Raw genomic sequence first — 16,408 nt, forward strand, 5'->3', positions numbered from 1 at the left:
CGGTGAGAAAGAAGTGTTCTTGGATAGAGATTCTGAAAACCCCTGATTAACACAATCCCTAAAGATGCTTGCTCCTTGAAAGGAAAGCTATGACAAACCCAGACAGCATATTTAAAACAGAGACATCACTTTGCTGACAAAGTTCTGTATTGTCAAAGCTATCATTTTTCCCATAGTCACATATGGATGTGAGAGTTAGACCAAAAAGAAGGCTGAGCATGAAGGATTGATGCTTTTGAATTGTGTTGCTGGAGACTTTTGAGAGTCCCTTGGACTGCAAGGAGATCCAACCAGTCAACCCAAAGGAAATCAGTCCTGAATATTCATTGGAAGGACTGACAGTAAATCTGAAGCTCAAATACTTTAGCCACCTGATGTGAAGAGCTGACTCACTGGGAAAGACTGAAGGCAAAAGAAGGGGGGACCAGAGGATGAGATGGTTAGATAGCATCACCACCTCAATGGACATGAATTTGAGCAAACTCTGGGAGACAGTGGAGGACAGAGGAGCCTGGCACGCTGCAGTCCACGAATCGCAAAGAGCTGGTCACGACTTCGCAATTGAATAACAAAGGAAACATCAAGCTAAGTACAAAGTTAGTCTCTTGTTCCTTGTGTCCCTGTGCTTGTAGAATCAATTTAATGCCAAGTTTTGGAGAATCTATTTGAAATGAAAGCACATTTATCAGTGAGGCTATACATGTGACCCTTGAATAAACAGAGAGCAGATAGAAACAAGTTCCCACTGCTGTCGGTGAACTGGGTGTCCCAGGGAGCATGCCATGTACCCTGGTTTGATAAGCTACTGACTGAAAACCAACCTTTGTCTGTGTGCCTGCTGTGTCAGAGGTCAGTGAGATGGAAAATGGAAATTTCTTCACATCTAATAACACTCACTTTTCTTGTTTCCCTTCATTACCTCAAAAGACTGTCAAAGTAAATTTTTGGTTTGGTACTGAAAAAGCATTTCATCCCAGCTAAAAAAGCACCCAGCCACTTTAAAGTTAATAAGATATAGTAAAAATTAAAAATTACCTCTCAGATTTCTGTAGGGTCTTTGAAGTCATACTGTCCACAGTTGGATTATAAAAATAGCCTTAGTCACCAAGGGAGCCCTGGAGCCTCCTGGTGCCCAGAGCATTTCCCCATCTATTTTCCCCATCGTAAGCTCTACCTGTGGAATAGAGATTCTTCTGGGACACCCAAGAGGTTGTGAGGGATGTGGCTGTTGCTTTTGCAGCAATAAAGGCAATCTAGCTGGTCTCCAAGCAACTTCCTTTTTCAATGAGCCCCAATCTGAAGTCTACCATCTCTCTTCTTCTGGTTCTTCCCTAGATTTAACAACCAACTGTTTCCCTGTTCATTCTGGGGAGATGGAAAATTCATATAACATATGCAGGAAATTCAGGACCAAACCTCTTTGAATGTCAAGGTCATTCCCCAAAGTTTATTTAATCACTTATATTTTTGATCAAGTTTCATTCAACCAAACCACTGTGAGGTCACCTTCTGTTTTTTCGCCTGGCTTCTGCCTGTATAGTCATTCCACAATTCTGGAATACTTCCCATCTTTTCCTGGGGGATTAAAAAAAAAAAGCTAATGAAGAAATAAAGTTAAACAAAACTAGAAAGATTGTGTTTAACTATAAGGAATAATCACTACTTTTTAAATGTCAGCTGAAGTGAATTTTGAGATAAACTGTTCTGTGTCATTTCTGGATTTAGTTAAGAGAAAAAGCCTCATGGTGTGCCTGATAAGGCATTCCCTCACCTAGACAAAGAGGCTTGGGTGAGATGGTTTCCTAAGGCTCCTTCCAGAGCTGAGGTTCCATGATTAATACAGAGGAAGTGACTTTAATTCATCTCACAATTCAATTACATTGTCACAATAAGTGATAAATACATGGTTGAGATAATAAAAGCATTTGCTAATATTTTTAAAAGAAGATAAGACCATCCTCTAGGAGAGAGAAAAAGTGGTCTAATCTATACATAATAAAAGAGATGTCATCATGGTGGCAAACCCAGGGACTTTAAATGTTTGTTTGAAGAGTTTTGACAACAACCAGAATTCCAGTCAAGAGCATGGTATAATCTCAGGGAAGCAGGACTATAATCTAAGGGAAACTCTACTCAATTTTACTCTTCCCTGTCTGGATAAAGACCATGAGAACAGAAGGGAGTGGCCAGTGTGAAGCAGAGAAAAGGGAAATTAAGGAGTTATAGGTAATAGCATATGTTGAGGTACATGCTATGAAGAATTTGACTGAATGCAGATATAATTATTTAATAGTGTGTGCTTTGGTGGTTCACAGTCTCATCTCCTAGTGAGATATCCCTCCTAGTTTATTCATAGTCTTTTCCACTAACTATTATTTTTGAAATGTGACTTCCTACTTACTCATGTTCCCAGCTACCTTAGTAGTAATAGCAGGGACCCTGGGTGGAAACAGAGTATGGTCATTAGAAATAAAGACATCTCACTATTTTTTTTTTACTCTCTTTGATAAATGTGTTTAGTAATTTGAATAGTTGCTTTGCAGAAACTTTAAATTTAAAAATCTCTTACTTTTTATAAAAACAAAATTCTTTATTGACATTATATGGATAAAAATATGTACCTTTATGGAGATAAAAATAGAGAATATATATAAAACACCTGCACAGACCTGACCCATAATAAATATTCATTATTTCCCTTTCCTTGCTTCCATTCAGATAAGTGACGCAGAATAATATTAGGCAATTGATAGATTACCTGCTCAGCTCTCTATTTCTAGTGAGCTGTGTCCTCAGGCAAGTCATTGATTCTGTTGGACCTTCAAATTCCTAAGATAAAGTGATGGGTTTGGAGTAGATGGTGTCCAATTTCCTTTCTGTCTCCAACAATCAAAGAGACTGAATGTTCAAGATCAATCCTTAGAGGCTCATTATGATCCTATTCAGCCTGAGATTCAGTTATTCTGCTCAGTTGATCTGTCTTAATAAAAAACAAAATCAAATAAAGTAGAAAAACTTTCAGGTTAGCATGGCAGCAACTTAGCAATACCTAACAGATACTTCTCAATGTCTTATTAAACTACCCATGAAAATATACAGAGAGATGAAAATGTGGCGCCAGCATGGCAAACCAAAGAGAAGATGTGTCAACATTCAGGGAGCCTTGCCAACTTTCCACCAATGACATCATTCATGGGGAGGGGTTGAGAAACAATTTCTTGGATGGCACAGATACTACCCTTTGAACCACAGCAGCAAGAGCAACCGCAAAGCACGAGGAAGACTTTGACTCTGCCCCATTGCCGTCCCTTAACTTCAGGACGAGGGAATCCACTGTCCAGAAAAGGAGAGTTGTCATCTGAGCCAGCCAAAGTCATAACCTCTCTCTTTTTCCCTCAGCAATTCTATTTCTGTATCCATTTACAGGCTCCATTTCCCAGTGTGCCACTCAGCCTGAAGTAGAGGAGGTTGGGTAACCGTGTAATAAGTATCAAGTACAAGCTGGAATGGGAATTAAAACCGTGTGTGGTGAGTGCTGGTGGGGAGGGGGAAGGGTGCCATTTTTCATGTGCTGCACTTTCATAGGAATTGCATTTCAATCACTGTCAGACATCCCAACTCCTTCCAGCAGTTGTATGCTATGCCCATAAGGTAATATATACAAAACCTTTGACCTTCTTTGGGAAGATCTGGGAAGGAGAGACTGCCAGGCCCAGAATGAACAGTAAAGGAGACTTAGACCCGCTCACTCACCCTATCTATTGGTGACCCATTACCAAGGCCTATGAAATTATTTAGTAACATCAGGGGAAAAAATATTCATACCAATGAGTCAAGGAAGAGCTTATTTTTTAAATGATTGCTACAAAATTCAAACGGGATGATTCTTTATTTTAAAACAATTACTTCAATGTTTTCACTAGCTAAATAGTCTCAGCCTCTTTTAATCTTCGAAAGCCATTTCCTGGTGACCCTTATTCACATGGGTTGTTTTGATCATAGTTTTTCACAAGAATTATCCAAGAGACTGGATTAGCTTGCATAATTGTATCTCCTTTAGCGGTTCTGTGAACTGGAATATAGCACATGCAACTCGTCGGTTGTATGATTGAATGTATTCTTAACTTGAAAGGAAAAACCAAATGGAAATCCCTGTCATGATCAATAATGCATTAGACACAGTACAGACTGTTACCAGAGGATTTTGTTCTGCTTTTTCTTCAGTAGGTCATGTTGAAAGAATGGCTGTAATATTCTAAACTGTCGTATTATTACAGTCAAACTGGGGCTGGAAAGACAAAATCTAGATAGTTTGAACAGATGAAAGGCAATTCAGAACTTGCTCACTTTTCCCTTTACCATCAGGATAACAAATAGCTATATTTTAGATCGGTTAATTCTCTCCATAAATTTAGGAAATAATTTAGAAATATGTAAATGATTAATAAATTTCTCCCCCTTTTCTGTACTTTGAAAGCTTTCCTTATAGAAATCGAGAGGTGGCTGCAGCTGCAGCAGTAATCAGAGCTAATACTTGTTGAAGGCACAATGTGTGTGTGATCAAGTGCCACACACCGCTCAGCATTTTACATACGTTACCTTGTATAATCTTGATGATCACTCTAGGATATAGGTGTGTGATTACCTCCATTCTACAAATAGGGATGCAGACATTAACACTCTGGAGAATGCTCTTGGATAGAGAAAATTCATAAGAGTGGAAAGGTATTGGTTCATAAAATGTTATGGTGAATTAAATCTTATGTGTAACCAAAAGAGTTTATCTTAGTTAATTAATTACTAAAAATCATCAACAATTTATTGTGTGATTACTATGGCAATTTTCTGGGCAGTTAGGGATATAACTGAATAAAGCAGATAATACAATCAAAATGAATATGGGTTATGGGTAGACACCAGCCATAGATAAACAGATGAACGAGTTATATGCATAAAAATGAAGCATGATAGGGGACTTGGCTTTGATGGGAAATAGTCAAGGATGTGGTAGTGGCTACAGATAGTTTCTCTAGAAGATAGATTTTAAGTTGAGAACTCAATGAAGTGAGGGAGTGAGACATGTGAAAATCTGGGGGAAAGGTTCCACACAGACAAACAGCAGTTGCAAACACCCTGGAGTGAAAACAGACTTGGTAAGGTCAAGGAACAGAAAGAGGACTGGGGAAGCTGGAGCTAATCAGCGGTAGAAAGATTAAAGAAAGTTAGTTGTGGGCCACTTTGTAAGGGCTTTATGTCTGGTAAGGACTTTGGATTTTATTGTGTGAGATGGGAAGTTTGCTGCTGCTGCTGCTGCTAAGTCACTTCAGTCGTGTCCGACTCTGTGCAACCCCATAGAAGACAACCCACCAGGCTCCCCTGTCCCTAGGATTCTCCAGGCAAGTTTTTATCCAAATCTCTATTCTCCTCTTCCTTCTGGGCATGTAGCCAGACCAAATTTTATAGCAATTCACTTAGCAATGGTCATACGAATGAGAACTAGCCAATAGAATGTGAGTAGAAGTGATGTGAACTTTCTGGACTGGCCAATACAAATGATCCACCTGTGTGTCTCTGTGCCATTTCTCCGTTCTTGCTGTCTGGGATAGAAATGTTGATGGCAACCTTCAAAGCCACATGTGTAAGATGACAGAGCCTCTACCCACTGGAAACCTAATGACCACATCCAGAAAAGTTACATCAATTGATATTCACTTACCCAAAACTCTTTTGTGGGATAAAACTAACTTCCATTTTGTTGAGTACCAACATAGTTGGGTCTATGTATTATCATAACCTAGTCTACCATATTGTTCTTGAATATCCATTCTCACTTTTTGCTATTGTAATAGAAACCTTAATTTCCAACACAGTGTATAACTACATGGAATTAAAATTATATCTCTAAGCCTCCCTTGCAGTTGAGTGCAGTAACAACTAATCTCTGGCCAATAGAATGTGAGTGCAATGGAAACCTGCATCCCCTCCCCTTTTCCAGTTCCTACTGGCCTGGAAGCAGATGAGTTGACCTTAAGCCATCTTGAATGAGGATCCAGATTACAAACTATGCATAGTAGAGCAATAAGATAAAAGTCGCCTGGGTTCCTGACCTGTGTAGACATCATTAACAGCCCTTTTGTCTTGTTGAAGCTGTAGTTACTTAGGGTCTCAGTTTAAATAGTTGCCTGTATGTTAAATAATTCAAAGTCATTAGAGGATTTTAAGGAAAGATATAACCCAGGCAGCACAGTGGTAAAGAAGCCACCTGCCAATGCAGGAGACACAGAAATGCAGGTTCGATCCCTTGGAAGATCTCCTGGAGGAGGAAATGGCAACCCACTCCAGTATTCTTGCCCGGGAAATCCCATGGACAGAGGAGCTTGGTGGGCTACAGACCATGGTGTCACAAAAGTCGGACATAACTGAGAACAGTATTATACATATTTTGGTTTATATTTTAAAACTTTGGTTGCTAGGTGGAGAATCAACTGTGAGGGGCAGAGTAGAAGCAGAGAGACTAGTACAGAGTTTATTGCAGTAATCAAGGTAACAGATGATGGAGCAGCCTGAGGGGGAGAGATGTGATACGATTCAGAATGTTTCTGGAAGACTGAGCAAATATTACCTGATCTAGATGAAGGTAAGGTGGTTGCCAGAAGAAAAAGACGGGAGAATGACTCTATTGTTTCTGACTTGAGTGTGGGTGAACGGTGGTACCACTAACTGAGATGGGGAACATTGAGCAACGAGCAAGTTTTGGGGAAGAAATCAGTTATTTTTTGGTTACTTGTCCAAATGGAGATGTCAAATTAGTTTAGAAGTGCTCAATCTGGAGTTTAGAGAAAATGTCTGGGCTAGAATATATTTGGAGAAATCAAACTAATACATTACTAAAACAACATACTAGTGTAATCTCAAGAGATCTTTTCATAGCCAAAAATACAAGTAAAACAGAGGCAATATCATGTTAAATTGGTCCAACATGATGTTGGCTATTTTTCTAATTGTCAATAATATAGGACTTAATACTTCCCTGGTGGCTCAGAGGTGAAAGCATCTGCCTGCAATGTGGGAGACCCAGGTTCAGTTGTTTCTTTTGAGTTGACATGTAATTTAAAATAATTGCTGTACAGCTCTGAGTCCTTCAAAAGATGACATATTATTTTTTCTTAAAGTATAGTTGATTTACAATGTTGTGTTGGTTTCTGGTGTACAGCGAAGTGATTCAGTTATATATTTATTATTTTTCATATTGTTTTCCATTATAGTTTATTACAGGATATTGAATATCACTCCCTCTACAGTACAGTATATACACTGTATATACAGTACACACATTCCCTCTACAGTACAGTGCTATAGAGTAGGACCTCGTTGTTTATCCACTGTATATATAATGGTTTGCATCTCCTGGCCTCAAACCCCCACTCCATCCCTCTCCCACCACCCCCTTGGTAACCACAAGTCTCTTCTCTATGACTGTGAGAGTGTCTCTGTTTCATAGACAAGTTTATTTGTGTCGTATTTTAGATTCCACACATAAGTGATATCATACCTGTTTGTCTTTCTCTTTCTGACTTAGTATAATAATCTATAGGTCCATCCATGTAACTAAAAATGGCATTGTTTCATTCTTTTTTCTGGTTGAATAATATGCCATTGTGTAGTTGGATAGATAGGTAGATAAGTCGCACATCTTCTTTATTCATTCATCTGTCATATGGATGTCATATGGACATATGGATGTTTAGCTTGTTTCTATGTCTTGGCTATTGTGAATAGTGCTGTTATGAACATAGGGGTGCGGGTATCATTTTGAACTAGAGTTTTGTCCAGCTATACACCCAGAGTGGCACTGCCTGATCATATGGAAATTCTAATTTTAATTTTATGAGTAACTTCCGTACTGTTCTCCATAGTGGCTGCACCAATTTATATTCATACAAACAGCATAGAAGGGTTCCTTTTTTTCCCATATCTTCTCCACCATTTTTTTATTTGTAGACTTTTTAATGATGGTCACTCTGACTAGTGTTAGGTGGTAACTCATAGTTTTATTTTTTCTCTAATAATTAGCTGTGATGAGCATCTTTTCATGTGCGTGTTGGCCATCTGTAAAAAGATGGCATAATATTTTACAACATTTAGAGAGGAAAAAGAATTATTGGCCTGATGCCCAAGAACAGTCAGCTGTCTTCTACTTGTTTTTATTCGTGTTAACTACAGAAGTGTTCCTGTATGTCTTGCACTGACTATCTCCCAAAGAGTGGGAAAGCCTTTATCACCAGGAGCCCTGCTTGCTAAAGCATAGAAAAAAGGGGAATTTGCACCTCCAGAGGCTCAAAGTGAAAGAGGTGACTTTCACTGTTTCCACTCCCTTTATCTCACATCTTCTTAATGGATATATATTCTCTAGGTAATTGTTTATTTTTTGTTTATCTTATATTAACCCCTTCCCTACCCACCTAGGAAGGCATATAATCTTTTCCTGAACAGACTCGTAAAGCCCACATGCACAATGGGTTTAACTACATAGACTTGAATGACCATTCCTAGTTAATGCAAATACGATTTACAAGAGTTTACTTAATACTTTTAAGATTGTTAATAATATATAGATGGAGCTTCCAACAGTGAGAGATCAAAATCAAAATAGCCTGTTAAATTGGAAGCATTTCTAAATGGCAAAAAGATGTCCTATATTATTTTCAATGTTTTCTCTCTCACTCCCACATTCAATCCTACCTTAATTACTTCGCTGTTCTCTCTTACCTACGTCAGATCCTTGTATTAGTTTCTTAGGGATGCTGTAACAAACGACCACAAACTTGGGTGGCTCAAACAACAATCCTACAGGCCAGAAGTCAGAAACCAAGGTGTTAGCACGTTGTACTCTCTCTGAAGGAGAATCTTTCCTGTGTCTTCTGGTGGCTCCTGGCATTATTTGACTTGTGGCTGCATCATTCTAATCTCTGCCTCTATCTTTACACAGCCTTCTCTTCTTCTCTCTGTGTCTTATAAGGACACTAGTCATTGGATTTAGGGCCTACCTACATAATCTAGGATGATCTCATCTAGAGATGCTTCAGTATGTGGCAAAGATTCCTTCCAAGTAAGATCACATTCAGTTTCCAGAGAATAGGACATGGACATATCTTTTGAGGGACATCACACTCCCAAACCTGGCTAGATTACTTAAGTAACTTTATAAAATAAAGATTTCTAACCCCATCTTTAGAGACTCTGAACCAAGCCTCATTGGTTTGCACATTTGTGTTTTCTTAATTTATTTCTTTTTAATTGAAGCATAATTGCTTTACAATATTGTGTTGTTTTCTGGCATACAGCAACACGAATCAGTCATAGGTATAAATACGTACCCCCGCCTTGAACCTCTCTTCCACCTCCCACCCCGTCCCCCAGGCTCTAAGTTGTCACAGAGTCCCAGTTTGAGTTCCCTGAGTCAAAGAGCAAATTTCCACTGGCTATCTATTTTACTTACGGTAGTGTTTATGTTTCCATGCTACTTTCTCCATTCTTCCCACCCTCTCCTTCCCTTCCCCTGTGTCCATAAGTCTGTTTTTTATGTCTGTGTCTCCTTCAAACAGTTGTGTTTTAAGGTGGAAGATAAGAATTACATCAGGGTTAAAAAAAAAAAAAAAACTCTCCAGGTGATTCTGATGGTTGTTAACCCCATTCTTTCAAGTTCTTCATTTTTTTTAATATTATTTTGATCGTTATTTCATCAATTCAGTGAAAGACAATATAATACCAAGAATGGTAATACGGTACAGGGGAATTTCTGGACTTGGGATCCATCCAAGACTGAATTTGAAATCTGTCCTAAATTACTTAAGTTACCAAGTTCTCTAGGCTTCAATTTTCTCATCTGTGGAATGGAGATCTTTATGTCATGCTGTTATTGTGAAGATTAATGAGAGGAAAAACCCCAGCACATCACATGGCCAATGGTCAGTTAAGTCAAGACTATTATCGGCAAAAGGTAGATTGAGCAGAAGGGCTTTCCAGATGGTTCAGTGATGAAGAATCTGCCTGCCAATGTAGGAAATGCAGCAGACATGGGTTCCATCCCCAAGTCAGGAAGATCCCCTGGCATAGGAATTGGCAACCCACTCCAGTATTCTTGCCTGGAAAATTCCATGGACAGAGGTGCATGGCGGGATACTGTCCATGGGACAGCAAAGAGTCAGACAGGACTGAATGACTGAGTATGCACAAAGACTGAGCAGCCCACTTTATTCCATATAGTTATAATACATTTATGTGAAAATAACTCATTAATCATGTGTCATTATTTGCTTGATTTTGATATATCAAAAGAGTAGTCTTGATCAGTTTTAAGATTATGGGAAAGTTTAACAAACTAGTGAGAGAATGCGGTAGAAAGTATAACCTTCTTACCTGCCACAGTGATGATTCTGCATCTTCCATCAAGTTTTTAAAATCCTAGATAAGTGAAAAGTCTCCAATGTGCAATTGATTCAGTGCTGCATGTAACCCACTGTCATGGACTGAATTGTGCCCTCCAAATTTACATATTGAAGTCTTAACCCCCAAGTGACTGTATCTGGAGATAAGATCTTCAGGAGGTAATCAATGTTAAATGAAGTCATATTGATGGGACCCTGATAGAATAGGACTTTTGCCTTATAATAAGAGGAAAAAAAGTCCCCTCTCTCTCTCTGCCATGTGAGAACACATCAAGAAGCAGCCATCTACAGCTCTCACCAGAAACTATTGGCTAACACCTTAATCTTGGACTTCCCAACCTCCAGAACTGTAAGAAATAAATTTTTGTTGTTGAAGCCCCCCAGTCTATGGCCTTTTACTAGTCTTCCAGAGCAGACAAATACACCCGCCCACACCTAGCCTACACCCCTTTTTTAGCACCATCTTGAAAGGATATGTCTTCAGAGATTCAGCACTCATTCTCCAGGCCTGCCGCTTCTCCTTATTTCTGACAAGGGACAGTGATACGGCCAAGTGGCAGGCAAAGGGGTGTGTATTTCCTAGAAATGAGTTTGTAAACTCATCAAGCCTAAACTAAAGGCATCATTATAATCTGCCTTAATGGAAATACCAGATCTATACATTCTCTTAAATCAGAATCAATTTCTTTCCTTGAGTAAATTTTCTTTTGCTTTTTCCATGAGTAAATTCCTTGATTGTTGGATGGGTTTATTGTTCATCCCCAGGCTCAAAAAGCTTTGATAGTCACCACTGCTTTCAGAATAGTCCAAAGATTCATCAATTCTCAGTGGAAAAGACCTGCATTACCTTACCGCCTCCTCTTTCTGTGAATTTTCTATCAGATCCAGCTTGCACACCAATGTGATATCTCACTGACCGGCTTTGTTCTTCCCGCCTCTGCACATTCTTGCATCTAATTTCCTCTGCCTCACATGCTCTCCTGACACAGTTGCCCAGATCCAGTCTAAACAATACTTTCCACTTTACCTCCTACCTTTTCTGAAAAGGCTTTGCTGCCCACTCCAGGCAAAGGCTTAGGTCATGGCTCCTTTCACTTATTCTTGTCCCAGCACTCTAGACAGGGTAACTGTTTAAAGAGACTTGTTGACTTAAATGTGTTTGTCTGTATAAAGATAAAATGGGAAGAGGAAAGACAGATTTGAATGACCTTCTCAGATCCCTTCTGAATCCAGATGCCCTGATTCTATGAACTTGAAAGTGTATCAAAACACACGGCACAGAGGCCTCTCAGTGCAGAACAATGTGCCCTTTAGCTAGGCTGCTGCGATACCCGCATTTCTCTCATTGTCCAGAAGAAGGCCCGACAAGCCCACGAGATGATTTGGAATTCCTCCAGGCCTCATGAGCCCATTGTTTGCTGTTATCTAATTGGCATTTCATAGTTACTGGACCCTAAGGAAGGAGCCTGAAAACTTGTTGGAAGAGATGGAAATTTCCAGTTGTAGAGAAGAATGCTAATAATTCAGAGACACCTCACTCCTGCTGATGTCCCAACAAAAGGTTAATGTGAATGCAATTGCCTGTCAAGATTTTCCAAATATAGACTAGTTATCTTTCTTGAAGACAGATGTATAGAGATGCAAATTAATATTTTATTTGGATGACCTTTCTACCCCAAAATGAAGCCCCAAAGAATTTGCTCTCTTGACTTAAATTGGAATATTATACTCCTTTTGACTCTCATTTCCATATATTATTTCCGTGCAGGAAAGGCCAATGCCTTGTGGGACAGTGACATGAAGAGTTGTCTGTGTTGGCATTTCTGGAGACACGAAGGCTGAGTGATTTCAGGGGCATCAGAATCCCTGTTGCTTTCAACTAGAACCTTTTCTGGTTTTCATTCAGTCTGAACTCTCTACCTTTGATATCATATTTTTTTAGGGAAAAAAGTCTGTTTCATACACACATACAGAAGTGAATTGCAAACTTTTAAAAAGATATGGAAGTTAAAAGGTCTACAAAGTCATCCTGAAAAGGAAGAACACAAAAATTTTAAATCCTGCTTGAAAATTTTATTGGTGTGTCCCCATGTGAGAACCAAAATCATCTATGCCAAAACCTTAAAAGCCAAAAGCATGTGTCAATATTTCAAGATGCTCGGGTGCCGGAGCCAGCCAGCAAAGTCGATCAGGTCCCGAGAACGTGCACGGCGGGGCTAAGAAAGAAACTAAAGCAAGAGACTACAAAGATGGGGTCGAGAGGTTCAGACACGTCACCACGAAGGGACGCAGTCTGACACCAACTTTATTCAACATCTCATATTTATACAGAAAAGCGTGAGAAAGACAAGACAGTTGACATTTTTTCTTGGTTAGCCTATACATCTTACAAACAGTCACAAGAAATCTTGAGAGCATGGGAATGGCTCCCTGTTATTATTTCTTACACCAGGTAACATTTCTCTGTGCGTGAGAAGTTTGCACAGAACTCCAGGTGCCTGCAGTAAATAAGCGCCTAATCTCTGGGGTGGCGGGACAGAGAGCTATGTTTGCAAGCAAACCCTCAAGGACTGAGGCAGCTCCCAGAGCTGTGTCCTTCGGACAAAGGACCCCGTTCTCATGGGCAGCTCCCCGCACTCGGGGTTTATCAGTAGCTGTCATTCTAAGAGCAATTCAGCCTTCACAGAATCTCTCCACTCTTCATTTTCCTGCTCAGTGTCTTTGTTCAGCCCAGCATCTCATCAGAATTTTAAAAACAACTTTCTGTTCTCCCAGTCTTTACTTTCTCTCCTCTTCCATCCAGAGCTGAATCACAGAGCCTGCTCTGCGTAGCCACCCCCTAGGCTCTGTGTGGCTGCTGTAGAAAGTCTCGGCTCCTTTGAGGACCCATGTGTGGGGTCCTTGCAGACTCTTTGGCTCTTTCCCCAGCATTCTGCCCTCCATCCACACCTTCATCTTCCTAGTTCCTAAACAACTTCCAAACACTCAAGCATTCTGCACGCATCTGTGCCTTTTCACAAACTCTTTGGATGTCCTTTCTCTTTCTCTGTCTGGCCAAGGTACCCTAATTTTTCTGGCCTCACTCACCTGCCACACAGATGCTACAGGCAGGATCAGGCTGGATCTAGATGCATATGATTTCAGAGTCCCAACTTCTTCCTCCCAAGTTATCCTAAATGGATTGTGAAATGCAAACTGCAAGTCTGTGGCAAGAGGCACAGAAGTTCTGTCCCACACGGCCCAGGTTCCTCCTCACCCCACCTCAGCCAGCTAGCCCAAAATTCTGGTGACAAGGTACCGCTGCTCTCCTCGCCACCTCCAGCATCATCCCTCTAAGTTTCTCAGTAGGGCCCATGGCTGGAGGTCAGACTCAAATTTAGAATTCTCACATTCCTGGAGCCCCACGTGGGAATTTTCAGGAGTCACCCCTTCTCCTCCCACACTGCTTCCTTCTAGTACCAGGAGGACCCACAGGCACAGGTACATGGATGCCCGAGCTTCCGGGCCAAACTCAATCCACACTGGTTCCAAATCACCACAACTTGGCAAATGGAGCTATTTGGGCAAAGATTTCCAGGATCCTGAGAACCTAGAATATGGCAGAAGGGAGGGCATGGGCCATGGGTGGCCATATCTTTGTGGTCTCAAGATCAGTTGCATTGTGGGAGGAATGCAGCCTCATCCACCTGGACCTTCTGATAAAAGCAAGGGGTGGGGGATAGGGACATTACCGTAGGATGCTTGGCAATGTCCAATGTCTGGTGGTTGTCCCATGTGAAGAGAGTGGGAGTTGCTACTGTTATTCACTTGGTAGAGACCAAAGATGCTGTTTAATGCACAGGACAATCAATGTAACAACAGAACATCTTCTCTAAGGAATTCCCTGGTGATCCAGTGGTTAGGATTCGGAGCTTCCATAGCTGGGGCCTGGGTTCCATCCCTGGTTGCAGAATTAAGATCCCACAAGCAGCACAGCCATATATAGAGAAGGTATATATACCTTCTCTAAAAAAGTTAGTTTGTAAGTTGGCTATATATAATATTACTGCCAAATATATCTTCTTAAAGCAGAGTTTGGTTCATGTGACTTGACTACCCTCCCCCTACCAATTCCTTATAGACCAAAGTCCAAATTTCTTAGCTTCACATTCCACCATTCTTTATCTTGAGTCTACTCTATCAATTTCATCTTTCTCTATTATCTCCATATGTAGCCCAAAGCCGGTGTCTGCACTAGACCCAGACTTAAATATTTCAGAATGCCATGTGGTCATCTCCCATATTTTCCCCATCAATCTTTGGCTTACTCAACCCGGTATCCAGTAGTGAATTAAGTCCCCAGGTGAGCCTTTTAATGCAAGTCAGAAATTGTCTATATTTAAACATAATTACCCAATAGGCTGTACTAATCAAAGCTGTATCAGTAACATAATGATGACAAGCTCTTGGAACTGGGAAAATTTTTAATAATGATACCATGTATAAATCACTGAAGTTATTACCATTATGATATCCTTAGCATAAAATAGGTGATCAATAAAATAGTCTCTGTCCCCTACCTCTATAGTGAAAAAAAAAGCATTCCAGTTAGGAAAATCACTTTTGTGGATAAATTAAGGTAAGACTATTTGCTGTGTAAAAAAAATCTTAATGACTTAGCACAGCACAAGCTTATTTCTCACTCACATAAAATTCAAAAGAAATGTTCTTGGTTAGGTGGCAGGAATGGAAAAATGGGCATAGAAGTGGAGGAAGACTCTGCTCCATACAACCATTCAGAGCTCCAAGCTGATGGAATCTCCACCACCTTCTACACGGCTTCCAACATCATCCTGTTTGTTAATATCTACTTGGCAGAAAGGGAGGGAAAAGTACCAAGAAGGTTCTTAATCATCTTGGTCAAGAAATGGCCAACATCATCTCCACTCATATTGTGCTAGCAAGAACTAGCAACATGGCCCAGCCTGGATGCAAGGGATGGAGGGGCTGGGAAATGTGGGCCTGGGCTGGTTGGGCCTTCTCAGCATGAGCTCTGCTCCCGGACAGGGATTTTGCCATCTTTGCCACAGCAAAGTGCGGGGGAAGAGAAGAGATTAAGCAAAAGCCTACAGAGTGAACCAGTCTGCCTGGCAAGCCTAGGCATTGAGGTCCCAAGGCAGATACAACTAGAGGTTATCATACTAAGTGAAGTAAGTCAGAAAGAGACAAATGCCATATGACATCATGTACGTGTGGAATCTAAAATATGACACCAAGGAACCTATCTATGAAACAGGTTGTCAAGGGGAAGGGAACTGGGGAAAGGATGGAGTAGGAGGCTGGGGTTAGCAGACGTAAGCTTTTGTATATAGGATGTACACACGACGAGGTCCTACCGTATAGACGGGGAACCATATTCGACACCCTGTGATAAACCATAACAGAGAAGAATATTTTTAAAAGAATGCACATATATATAGCTGCTAAGTCACTTCAGTCCTGTCCAACTCTGTGCAACCCCATAGATGGCAGCCCACCAGGCTCCTCTGTCCCTGGGATTCTCCAGGCAAGAACACTGGAGTGGGTTGCCATTTCCTTCTCCAATGCATGAAAGTTAAAGTGAAGTCGCTCAGTCGTGTCCGACTCTGTGCGACCCCATGGACTGCAGCCCACCAGGCTCCTCCATCCATGGGATTTTCCAGGCAAGAGTACTGGAGTGGGGTGCCATTGTCTTCTCCGATATATATATATAGAGAGAGATACACATATATTGCAGGCAGATTTTTTTACTGTCTGAGCTGCCAGAGAAGCACGGGGAGACAAAATAACATTTTTGAAAACTGCAGTTACAGTAGTAGATTATATGGTTATACATTATATTATTGGATGAAAGAAAACATTAAAAAGTTGAAAGTTGACTGTAAATATGAATTTCTATACAACAAACTTCCTCTTCCCACTGACTTCTATTATAAATGAAA

General features: G+C 40.5%; 1 long non-coding RNA gene across 2 annotated transcripts; it reads right to left on the reverse strand.

The window, feature by feature from the left end:
• Positions 1-1,419: 1,419 nt before the first annotated feature.
• On the reverse strand, positions 1,420-11,570 carry LOC113893042. 2 transcript variants are annotated; one of them, XR_003511199.1, is made up of 3 exons: positions 11,483-11,570; positions 2,759-2,980; positions 1,420-1,575 (listed from the first exon to the last, which is right to left on the reverse strand). It is a non-coding gene; the product is annotated as an uncharacterized LOC113893042 (long non-coding RNA). The 2 variants fall into 2 exon arrangements; XR_003511200.1 differs by lacking the exon at positions 11,483-11,570 and adding an exon at positions 8,770-9,437.
• Between the last annotated feature and the right edge of the window lie 4,838 nt (positions 11,571-16,408).

The sequence above is a fragment of the Bos indicus x Bos taurus genome, chromosome 5 (genome assembly GCF_003369695.1).
Source record: "Bos indicus x Bos taurus breed Angus x Brahman F1 hybrid chromosome 5, Bos_hybrid_MaternalHap_v2.0, whole genome shotgun sequence".
In the NCBI taxonomy this organism is placed as follows: Eukaryota; Metazoa; Chordata; class Mammalia; order Artiodactyla; family Bovidae; genus Bos; species Bos indicus x Bos taurus.